The sequence below is a fragment of the Triticum dicoccoides genome, chromosome 6B (assembly GCF_002162155.2).
Source record: "Triticum dicoccoides isolate Atlit2015 ecotype Zavitan chromosome 6B, WEW_v2.0, whole genome shotgun sequence".
Lineage (NCBI taxonomy): Eukaryota > Viridiplantae > Streptophyta > Magnoliopsida > Poales > Poaceae > Triticum > Triticum dicoccoides.
The window spans coordinates 304,694,283-304,706,237 of record NC_041391.1 but is presented as its reverse complement, the minus strand read 5'-3'; positions in this window follow the sequence as shown (position 1 = coordinate 304,706,237).

Here is an 11,955-nt window from a genome sequence, read left to right as displayed (position 1 = left end):
CGACGCCCAAGGTGGTGAAGGAGTTCCTCCGGCGTCACATTGCTCCTCTCCAGCGCCACTCTCGCCGGATGTGGGACTTTGCAGGGCACAAAGACCGCATGCAACTTCAGGAGGAGGACCTAGCGCCTGAAGCGTTGAGGATGGTGCTCAGGGTCCTGACTGGCGATCCTTCCCCAGGCAGTCTTCGGTAGGATGCTGCCCTCTTGTATCTTTGCTCGGGCAGGGCCGATTTCGTGAGGCAGATGCCCAGCTTTGACGAGTGGGGGTTGCACCCGGCTGGCCTCACGAGGCCCCGCGAGAACCCAGTTGTTGTGGTTGCTCTTCTGGTTGCCCAAAGCAGCTCTGTCTCAGGTGATGGAGCGGGGAGACGAGAACCGCCAGGAGCTGAAGGGGATGATGTTGAGATGTTGACGCCGCGCGGAGCCTCGAAGGCGGCATCTCCCGAAGCCCGTCCTGGCAGTGGCACACAAGGAGTTGCGGCCTATGGCTCCCGAGGATGGGGCTCCCGAGGCCCCGGTCGTCCCTCGCGAGGCGGCGCCGCGGCGTCCCCTAGGCCGGTTTCCTCGGTGTTGATCTTGACGCCTCCTCCGTGCCACAGGCCGACCCATGCGCCAAGCGCTTAGGCCGGTTCCGCATAGACTTCGAGGCCCTCCGCAAGAGGAAGGAGGCCTTGGGCAGTGACGATTGCCCTTGCCGCCTGTTGAAGCATAGGAAGTACTTCGCCATGGACGAGTAAGTCCTCTTCTCTCTTTGCTCCTTTACCACTCTGTTCTTGCAGCTGATCGCGGCCTTTCAGGGCCCTTCTTGCCGAATTCACGGAGACGGCCAAGGAGCCATCCCCCCAAGCTTTGTCCTCGCTCTCGCTGCTGACCCTTGGCGCGCCAAGCTCGAGCGGCGCCCCTGCCACTCGGCCGGTCGGAGAAGTGGCCCGCCCTGCTGGGCACCTCGAGCCTGCGCGCCTGCTGTCCTCCTTTCACGAGTTCTCCTGGGGCACAGCCAGCTTGCCCCGTGCTCCTTCCTTGATTGCGGATGGTGATTGGCTGAGGTTAGTCTTGAGCTCCTCTTCTGGGGACGGACCGGCGCCAGGCCGGGCTCCTAGCGGGGTCCGTCTGGCAATTGCTGGGGCGCCAGCCCCCAGCCCTATGCCGGGAGGGGCATGCCGCCGCAAGGCCCTCTGCATACGCCAGTGGCAGAGGATGATGCCGAAGACGTGCTCAGGCGTGCTCGCGAACGCCGCGCCCTTCGTCAAGAGTTTCTCCGGGGGGCGGCGGATGCGGTGAGCCGGATCAGGGCAGAGCTTGCTGGAAAGGATGCGCGCCTTGAGGCCGAGGGCCTGCGCCTCGCTGAGAAGAGGCGCAAACTGAAGGTGGCTGTCGCCCTCGCACGTTATCAGTGTGACCTTGACAACGCGAAGGCCGAAGCATCTCTAGCGGCCTCGCGAGAGGCCTACTCCCAAGCCTTCGAGGAGGCCCGGGAAGCAGACCGACGACACAAGGATGCGGAGGAGCGCGCATGGGAGCTCCAAGCTTGGAGCAACTCTCTGGAGCAGCAAGTGGAACTGCGCCAGGCGGCCCTTGTGTCGCTGAAGGGGGCTTCCGTCGACCAGGCGGAGCTCCTGAAGCGTGAGGAGGCGCTGACGCTGGAGGCCGCCGAGCGCAACCTTGACCTTGAGTGGTTGGAGATGAGGGAGCGCCTGGTGACTCAGGCGGAGGATGACGTCGCCGTGCGCGAAGCCCGAGTCCAAGAAGAGGTCGACCGCCGCGTGGCGGAAACTCGCTTGGATCTCAAGCACCAATACGAAGCGAGGTTGGAGTTGATCAGGGCCAAAGCTGAGGGTAGGACCGTGGCCCTCAGGGCCAAACTGGCCGACATGACGCGGGGTGCGGACTCCTCCGCAGCCGCCCTTGGTGTAGCGCAGGCAGAGCTGGCCTCTTCCCGCGTCGAGCTGCTTCTTCTCCAACAGAGGGTTGATGGTGGCGAGGCCATTGCATGGCGGAACGAGGACGAGATCTGTCAGCGGCGGATTCTGGAGCACGAGCACGCCCCCATGCTCCGAACGCTCAGGGAACGGGCTAACACGGCCCTAGGCAACATTTGCGAGGCCGCCGCCAAGGTGCCGCATGAGACCAATTATACCGGCAACCTCTAGTATTTCACTGACGTGGTGATGCTTCTGGAGAACCGCTCTGAGAGGTCTCGTTGGCTTGTCGAGGAGAGGAGCCGAGCCTTGCTCAGGCGTGCCTTCTCCCGTGTCTTCAGTTATCTACAGGACAGGGACCCCCACTTCAATTTTGACGCCGCCATCGCACCTGTGCCCATAGCCATCTGGGGCAACCTGGCGCAATGGGTGGAGGACAACATGGACGCCCTCGTCAGGGCCTTCACATCTGATGATGACGGCGTGATCATGGCCTCCGATGAAGGCGGCGTTGTGGACGAGCCTGGCACTGACGGAGGTGCTGGTGGTGGTGGTGGTGATGTCAATGACGCCAGCGACGCCTCTGGAGGCGCCCCAGAAGACGCGGTGAGTGATATGTCCGACTGATCGCATGTCGCCGCTGTTTACCCTACATGAAGAAGGTTCGGGCTTGGCCCTAGAGATTGTAAGAGCATTTTGGGAGGGGAAGCCCCTCATGTAAAGGTTTGCAATCAGTACCCCGGTAAGCATGACGCTGCGTGTGAGCTTAGCTACCGGCCCAGTGATGGGTCAGCTGACTTGTTTACCTTTTGACCCCGACGAGTCCCGAGCGGGCTTGTGGGGGCCGCAGCGCTTCGAGTGTCTTCTAGGTGAACCCATTGATCCTGCGATGAGAACCTCCGGAGAGGGTGCGGCGATAGCAGTCCGGATTGTAGACGTGCTTGGCCTGGCCCGGCTCGCAAGGGGCTCACGAGGGGAGGCAGCCGACGCTAACTTTGGACGCAAAGCCGAAACCAGAACACGAGATATTGCTCGAATGATACTAAACACCCCTTCCCCAGACACACACAAATCTTCAAGCTCAAATCCAACTTAAATTCAAATAAAAGAAACTTGTCAACAGAGGAAAAGGCAAAAAGCAAAAAGCCGCATGCGGCACCTAGTCTAGTCTTTGACGTCTTCTCACCAGTGCGGAGCTAAGTGCTGCCACTGGGTGTGGGCGGGAGCCCCCGAGGCCCAAGGGCGGCTCTCCGGAGACTCCATGGCGTGTACAGCCCCACTCATTATTACGTGAGAGTGTCACGGGCGGCGAGCTTCACAGGCACTGGGCCTTCTTCACAGGTACCGGCCTTGCTTCATATCGCCAGACGAGGGCCCCGCCTTGTGCCACACTACTGCCATTGACGGCGGCCGGAGACCAAGGACGACGCCAATGGGGTAGAGCGGTCGCCAACGGTTCCCCCGACGACCACGGGTCCTCTGCCGAGGGCAGGCCCTGAGGCACCTCCCCGGCAGAGGGCCTACCTCCTGAGAACGCCTTGCGCCGAGCGCCGCGGGGACGAACCCGGATCTCGGCCCCTCTCCTGCAGCCCCCGGTGCCCTCCTCCCAAGGGGTAAAAGGCTGCAACATTGGGGCAGCCATCTGCTGCGGCAACCTGTACCTCCTACGACCCATGGTTAGCATAAGCTTGCTCCTGAGGAATTAGTGGTACCAGATAGTTGCTGTCACCGGCGCGCTCGTCGAGGCCCTCTTGGGGATCCTGAAAGAGCTCAGCTTCTGGTGTCTCCTCGCCCCAGCCTGGCCCGAGGAACGAGCCATGGTCTTCTTCCAGTGCGCACTCTCGATCCACCATGTGGGCACATATGCTTCTGGGGCCACCGCCCCGCGGTTCTCGCCGTAGTGCCCCACATGCCGCGCAGTCTGGCCTGGAGCATTGTCTTGAGGGTGGTGGTGTGGTGGTCCGCCGAGGCCGAAGGTCGCGGCGTGCACTCCTTCGCCGGCTAGAGATGGGGCCGGTGTAACTTGGCGCCCGGTGCTGACGGTCGGGTTGGCGTTGAGTAGGGCCTGGAGTCCGCTCGGAGTTGCGTGGGCATGTATGGGGCCGCCATACGGCCCGCCCTGGATCTGGGGTGGTAGCTGGATGCAGAAAGGAGGTGCTCCCGAGGCGGCGCCGTCCAGGAGCTCGGCTACTCGCTCCAACAACACGTCGCAGCCGCCCTCCAGCAGCCGACACTGTAGCATCTCTCAGGCCACCATGAGCGCGGCCCTGGAGTTTGCCTGCTCCCGTCGGGTGTGCGGCGCGGTGGCCGCGGCATGGTTCGAGGCTCTTGCTGCTGACCGCACCTGCTGTGGTGTGAGGGCAGGCGGCGTTTGGCCGCGTCGCCCACGCCCTGCAGCGCCCTGCGGAGCGCGAGCTACCTGAGGCGCAAGGTTGAGGTCGCCCTGGGCCGGCGGCATGGTGTGGGCAGGCCACGCCACCCAGCGGTAGGCGTTGGCTATCGGGTCGATTGACATCAGAACGGCGAGGCAACAGAACGCGAGGCGGTGGAAGAAGGATTCCGGTGCACCCCTACCTGGCGCGCCAAATGTCGGATTTTGGGTTCCGGCAGACCCTTGAGGTTCGAACTCTGGGGTGCGCACAAAGATCTTTCCCCTACTAGCTCACGTCTCGATGTCTTGCAAAGGATCTAGGCTAGAAAGAAGAACACACAAGGGACACAAGATTTATACTGGTTCAGGCCACCATTGTGGTGTAATACCCTACTCCATTGTGTGGTGTGGTGGATTGCCTCAGGGGCTGATGATGAACAATACAAAGGGAGAACAGCCTCGCGAGCGACTGTTCTTGAACTGGTGCGATGAACTGCTTGGGTGAGTTCGGTCGCTTCTCTCTCTCTCTTTCTCTCTGATCGATCGATCTCCCAGATGCCTCTACTCTGTGGTGGCTACTCCTATTTATAGAGGGAGGCCCTGGGCCTCTTCCCAAATAATGAGCAGGAAGGGCGCCAACAATTGGCCATTTTGAAGGGGAACATCTAGTACACTTATCTTGACTAAAGTTGGTCTTCGACTGCCAAAGGCTCTGACGATGACGCCGTCCTGGGCTCCACGATGACCTCCATCCTGCCACTCTGCTGGTCTTGGTCTTGTTGCACCGAAACGGTAACCTTTGCCTGATGCCTTGGCCTGTGCTTGCCCCCTTTGCACCGAAGGGGAAACAAGGACACTGCACAGGCCGGCGCCCGCCTGGCGCCCGCCTGGTCTCGACCGTCATGGCTTGCGTCACGGGCTCCTCGTGAGGTGCCCTTGCCTTGATCTCTCCGCCTCCTCGTGAGCCTGCCTGATGAGGCTGCTCCTAAGGAAGCTCCCTGTCGTCCGCCCCGCGAGGGTCTTAAGCTTGAGCTGATGAAGCTGGGCTGCACTAGGCCCCCACTTGAGCCACGCCGCAGGCCGCGGGTAGGCAAGTCTGGGGCCCCTGTTCCCAGAACGCCAACATCTACGTTCAAATACAACGGGTGCAAAACAGTTGCACACGCGGAATACTCAGGTTAAACTTGACGAGCCTAGCATATACAAATATGGCCTCGGAACACTAAGACCGAAAGGTCGAGCGTGAATCATATAGTAGATATGATCAACATAATGATGTTCACCATTGAAAACTACTCCATCTCACGTGATGATCGGACATGGTTTAGTTGATTTGGATCATGTGATCACTTAGATGATTAGAGGGATGTCTATCTAAGTGGGAGTTCTTAAGTAATATGATTAATTGAACTTAAATTTATCATGAACTTAGTACCGATAGTATTCTGCTTGTCTATGTTTGTTGTAGATAGATGGCTCATGCTGTCGTTCCGTTGAATTTTAATGCGTTCTTTGAGAAAGCTAAGTTGAAAGATGATGGTAGCAATTACACGGACTGGGTCCGTAACTTGAGGATTATCCTCATTGCTGCATAGAAGAATTGCGTCCTGGAAGCACCGCTAGGTGCCAGGCCTACTGCAGATGCAACTGACGACGTTAAGAACGTCTGGCAGAGCAAAGCTGATGACTACTCGATAGTTCAGTGTGCCATGCTTTATAGCTTAGAACCGACACTTCAACGATCTTTTGAATGTCGTGGAGCATATGAGATGTTCCAGGAGTTGAAGTAAATATTTCAAGCAAATGCCCAAATTGAGAGATATGAAGTCCCCAATAAATTCTATAGATGCAAGATGGAGGAGAATAGTTCTGTCAGTGAAAATATACTCAAAATGTCTGGGTATAATAATCACTTGATTCAACTGGGAGTTAATCTTCCTGATGATAGTGTCATTGACAGAATTCTTCAATCACTGCCACCAGGCTACAAGAGCTTCGTGATGAACTATAATATGCAAGGGATGAACAAGACTATTCCCGAGATCTTCACAATGCTAAAGGCTGCGGAGGTGGAAATCAAAAAGGAGCATCAAGTGTTGATGGTGAACAAGACCACCAGTTTCAAGAAAAGGAGTAAAGGGAAAAAGAAGGGGAACTTCAAGAAGAATGGCGAACAAGTTGTTGCTCAAGAGAAGAAACCCAAGTCTGGACCTAAGCCTGAGACTGAGTGCTTCTACTGCAAACAGACTGGTCACTGGAAGCGGAACTGCCCCAAGTATTTGGCGGATAAGAAGGTTGGCAAGGTGAACAAAGGTATATGTGATATACATGTTATTGATGTGTACCTTACTAATGCTCGCAGTAGCACCTGGGTATTTGATACTGGTTCTGTTGCTAATATTTGCAACTCGAAATAGGGACTACGGATTAAGCGAAGATTGGCTAAGGACGAGGTGACGATGCGCGTGGGAAATGGTTCCAAAGTCGATGTGATCGCGGTCGGCACGCTACCTCTACATCTACCTTCGGGATTAGTTTTAGACCTGAATAATTGTTATTTGGTGCCAGCGCTAAGCATGAACATTATATTTGGATCTTGTTTGATGCGAGACGGTTATTCATTTAAATCAGAGAATAATGGTTGTTCTATTTATATGAGTAATATCTTTTATGGTCATGCACCCTTGAAGAGTGGTCTATTTTTATTGAATCTCGATAGTAGTGATACACATATTCATAATGTTGAAGCCAAAAGATGCAGAGTTGATAATGATAGTGCAACTTATTTGTGGCACTGTCGTTTGGGTCATATTGGTGTAAAGCGCATGAAGAAACTCCATACTGATGGACTTCTGGAATCACTTGATTATGAATCACTTGGTACTTGCGAACCATGTCTCATGGGCAAGATGACTAAAACGCCATTCTCTGGAACTATGGAGCGAGCAATAGATTTATTGGAAATCATACATACTGATGTATGTGGTCCAATGAACATTGAGGCTCGCGGCGGGTATCGTTATTTTCTCACCTTCACAGATGATTTGAGCAGATATGGGTATATCTACTTAATGAAACATAAATCTGAAAAATTTGAAAAGTTCAAAGAATTTCAGAGTGAAGTGGAAAATCATCGTAACAACAAAATAAAGTTTCTATGATCTGATCATGGAGGAGAATATTTGAGTTACAAGTTTGGTCTACATTTGAAACAATGCAGAATAGTTTCGCAACTCACGCCACCTAGAACACCACAACGTAATGGTGTGTCCGAATGTCGTAATTGTACTTTACTAGATATGGTGCGATCTATGATGTCTCTTACTGATTTACCGCTATCATTTTGGGGTTATGCTTTAGAGACGGCCGCATTCACATTAAATAGGGCACCATCAAAATCTGTTGAGACGACGCCTTATGAACTGTGGTTTGGCAAGAAACCAAAGTTTTCATTTCTTAAAGTTTGGGGTTGCGATGCTTATGTGAAAAAACTTCAACCTGATAAGCTCGAACCCAAATCGAAGAAATGTGTCTTCATAGGATACCCAAAGGAGACTATTGGGTACACCTTCTATCACAGATCTGAAGGCAAGACTTTTGTTGCTAAATTTGGATCCTTTCTAGAGAAGGAGTTTCTCTCGAAAGAAATGAGTGGGAGAAAGTAGAACTTGATGAGGTAACTATACCTGCTCCCTTATTGGAAAGTAGTTCATCACAGAAATCGGTTCCTGTGATGACTACACCAATTAGTGAGGAAGCTAATGATATTGATCATGAAACTTCAGACCAAGTTACTACCGAACATTGTAGGTCAACCAGAGTAAGACCCGCACCAGAGTGGTATGGTAATCCTATTCTGGAGGTCATGTTACTTGACCATGGCGAACCTACGAACTATGAGGAAGCAATGATGAGCCCAAATTCTGCAAAATGGCTTGAGGCCATGAAATCTGAGATGGGATCCATGTATGAGAACAAAGTATGGACTTTGGTTGACTTGCCCGATGATCGGCAAGCCATTGAGAATAAATGCATCTTCAAGAAGAGGACTGACGCTGATGGTAATGTTACTGTCTACAAAGCTCGACTTGTTGCGAAAGGTTTTCGACAAGTTCAAGGGGTTGACTACGATGAGACTTTCTCACCCGTAGCGATGCTCAAGTCTGTCCGAATCATGTTAGCAATTCCCACATTTTATGATTATGAAATATGGCAGATGGATGTCAAAACTGCATTCCTGAATGGATTTCTAGAAGAAGAGTTGTATATGATGCAACCTGAAGGTTTTGTCGATCCAAAAGGTGCTAACAAAGTGTGCAAGCTCTAGCGATCCATTTATGGACTGGTGCAAGCCTCTCGGAGTTGGAATAAACGCTTTGATAGTGTGATCAAAGCATATGGTTTGATATAGACTTTTGGAGAGACATGTATTTACAAGAAAGTGAGTGGGAGCTCTGTAGCATTTTTGATATTATATGTAGACGACATATTGTTGATTGGAAATGATATAGAATTTCTAGATAGCATAAAAGGATACTTGAATAAAAGGTTTTCAATGAAAGACCTCGGTGAAGCTGCTTATATATTGGGCATCAAGATCTATAGAGATAGATCAAGACGCTTAATCGGACTTTCACAAAGCACATACCTTGATAAATTTTTGAAAAAGTTCAAAATGGATCAAGCAAAGAAAGGGTTCTTGCCTGTATTACAAGGTGTGAAGTTGAGTTAGACTCAATTCCCGACCACCATAGAAGATAGAGAGAAAATGAAAGATGTTCCCTATGCTTCAGCAATAGGCTCTATCATGTATGCAATGCTGTGTACCAGACCTGATGTATGCTTAGCAATAAGCTTAGCAGGGAGGTACCAAAGTAATCCAGGAGTGGATCACTGGACAGTAGTCAAGAATATCCTGAAATACCTGAAAAGGACTAAGGATATGTTTCTCGTTTATGGAAGTGACAAAGAGCTAGTCGTAAATGGTTACGTCAATGCAAGCTTTGACACTGATCCGGACGATTCTAAATCGCAAACCAGATACGTGTTTATATTGAACGGTGGAGCTGTCAGTTTGTGCAGTTCTAAACAAAGCGTCGTGGCGGGATCTACATGTCAAGCGGAGTACATAGTTGCTTTGGAAGCAGCAAATGAAGGAGTCTGGATGAAGGAGTTCATATCCGATCTAGGTGTCATACCTGGTGCATCGGGTCCAATGAAAATCTTTTGTGACAATACTGGTACAATTGCCTTGGCAAAGGAATCTAGATTTCACAAGAGAACCAAACACATCAAGAGACGCTTCAATTCCATCCGGGACCAAGTCCAGGTGGGAGACATAGAAATTTGCAAGATACATACGGATCTGAATGTCGCAGACCCGTTGACTAAGCCTCTTCCACGAGCAAAACATGATCAGCACCAAGGCTCCATGGGTGTTAGAATCATTACTGTGTAATCTAGATTATTGACTCTAGTACAAGTGGGAGACTGAAGGAAATATGCCCTAGAGGCAATAATAAATTCATTATTTATTTCCTCATATCATGATAAATGTTTATTATTCATGCTAGAATTGTATTAACCGGAAACATAATACATGTGTGAATACATAGACAAACATAGTGTCACTAGTATGCCTCTACTTGACTAGCTCGTTAATCAAAGATGGTTGAGTTTCCTAGCCATAGACATGAGTTGTCATTTGATTAACGGGATCACATCATTAGGAGAATGATGTGATTGACTTGACCCATTCCGTTAGCTTAGCACTTGATCGTTTAGTATGTTGCTATTGCTTTCTTCAAGACTTATACATGTTCCTATAACTATGAGATTATGCAACTCTCGTTTAACGGAGGAACACTTTAAGTGCTATCAAACGTCACAACATAACTGGGTGATTATAAAGGAGCTCTACAGGTGTCTCCGAAGGTACATGTTGAGTTTGCGTATTTTGAGATTAGGATTTGTCACTCCGATTATCGGAGAGGTATCTCTGGGCCCTCTCGGTAATGCACATCACGATAAGCCTTGTAAGCAATGTAGCTAATAAGTTAGTTGCGGGATGATGCGTTACATAACGAGTAAAGAGACTTGTCGGTAATGAGATTGAACTAGGTATTTAGATACCGACGATCGAATCTCGGGCAAGTAACATACCGATGACAAAGGGAACAACGTATGTTGTTATGTGGTTTGACCGCTAAAGATCTTCGTAGAATATGTACGAGCCAATATGAGCATCCAGGTTCCGCTATTGGTTATTGACCGGAGACATGTCTCGGTCATGTCTACATAGTTCTCGAACCCGTAGGGTCCGCACGCTTAAAGTTCGGTGACGATCGGTATTATGAGTTTTTGTGTTTTGATGTACCAAAGGTAGTTCGGAGTCCCCGAAATGGTCGAGACGTCAAGATCGATCTATTGGAGACTATGTTCGGACACCGAAATGGTTTCGGGTGGTTTCGGGCATATACCGGAGAACCGGGGGGTTACCGAAACCCCCCGGGGGTTAATGGGCCTCATGGGCCCTAAGTGGAGAAGAGGAGGGGCGGCTAGGGCAGGTCGCGTGCCCCCTCCCCCTCTAGTCCGAATAGGACAAGGAGGGGGGCAGCGCCCCCCTTTCCTTCCTCTCCTCTCTCCCTTCCTTCCCCCTCCTACTCCAACTAGGAAAGGAGGGAGTCCTACTCCCGGTGGGAGTAGGACTCCTCCCTGGCGCGCCCTCCCCTGGCCGGCGGCCCCCTCCCCCTTGATCCTTTATATACGGGGGCAGGGGGCACCTCTAGAGACAACAATTGATCATTGATCTCTTAGCCGTGTGCGGTGCCCCGCTCCCTATATTCCACCTCGGTAATATCGTAGTGGTGCTTAGGCGAAGCCCTGCGTCGGTAGCATCATCAACACCGTCATCATGCCGTCGTGCTGATGGAACTCTCCCAGAAAGCTTTGCTGGATCGGAGTTCATGGGACATCATCGAGCGGAACGTGTGCTGAACTCGGAGGTGCCGTACGTTTGGTACTTGATCGGTCGGATCATGAAGACGTACGACTACATCAACCGCGTTGTGCTAACGCTTCCGCTTTCGGTCTACGAGGGTACGTGGACAACACTCTCCCCTCTCGTTGCTATGCATCACCATGATCTTGTGTGTGCATAGGAAATTTTTTGAAATTACTACGTTCCCCAACAGGTGGGCGCGCCCTGGACCCTCATGGCCAGGTGGTTGCCCCCTCTGGTGTGTTCTCAGTGCCAGATATTCTCAAATATTCTAGAAAAAGTCATATTTCATTTTCAGGGCATTTGGAGAACTTTTATTTTGGGGTATTTTTTTATTGCAAGGATAATTCAGAAAACAGACAGAAAATACTATTTTTGCTTTATTTAATCTAAATAACAGGAAGTAAAAGGAGGGTACAGAGAGTTGTGCTTTCTAACTTCATCCATCTCATGCTCATCAAAAGGAATCCACTAACAAGGTTGATCAAGTCTTGCTAACAAACTCTTTTCGAATAACATGGAACCGGAGAAATTTCGAATAACACTAGGTTACCTCAATGGGGATATGTACATCCCCAATAATAAGAATATCATATTTCTTCTTGATAGTGGGAAGAGGAAATTCAAAACCTCCAATAATAATCGATGGAAACTTTCCAATGGAAT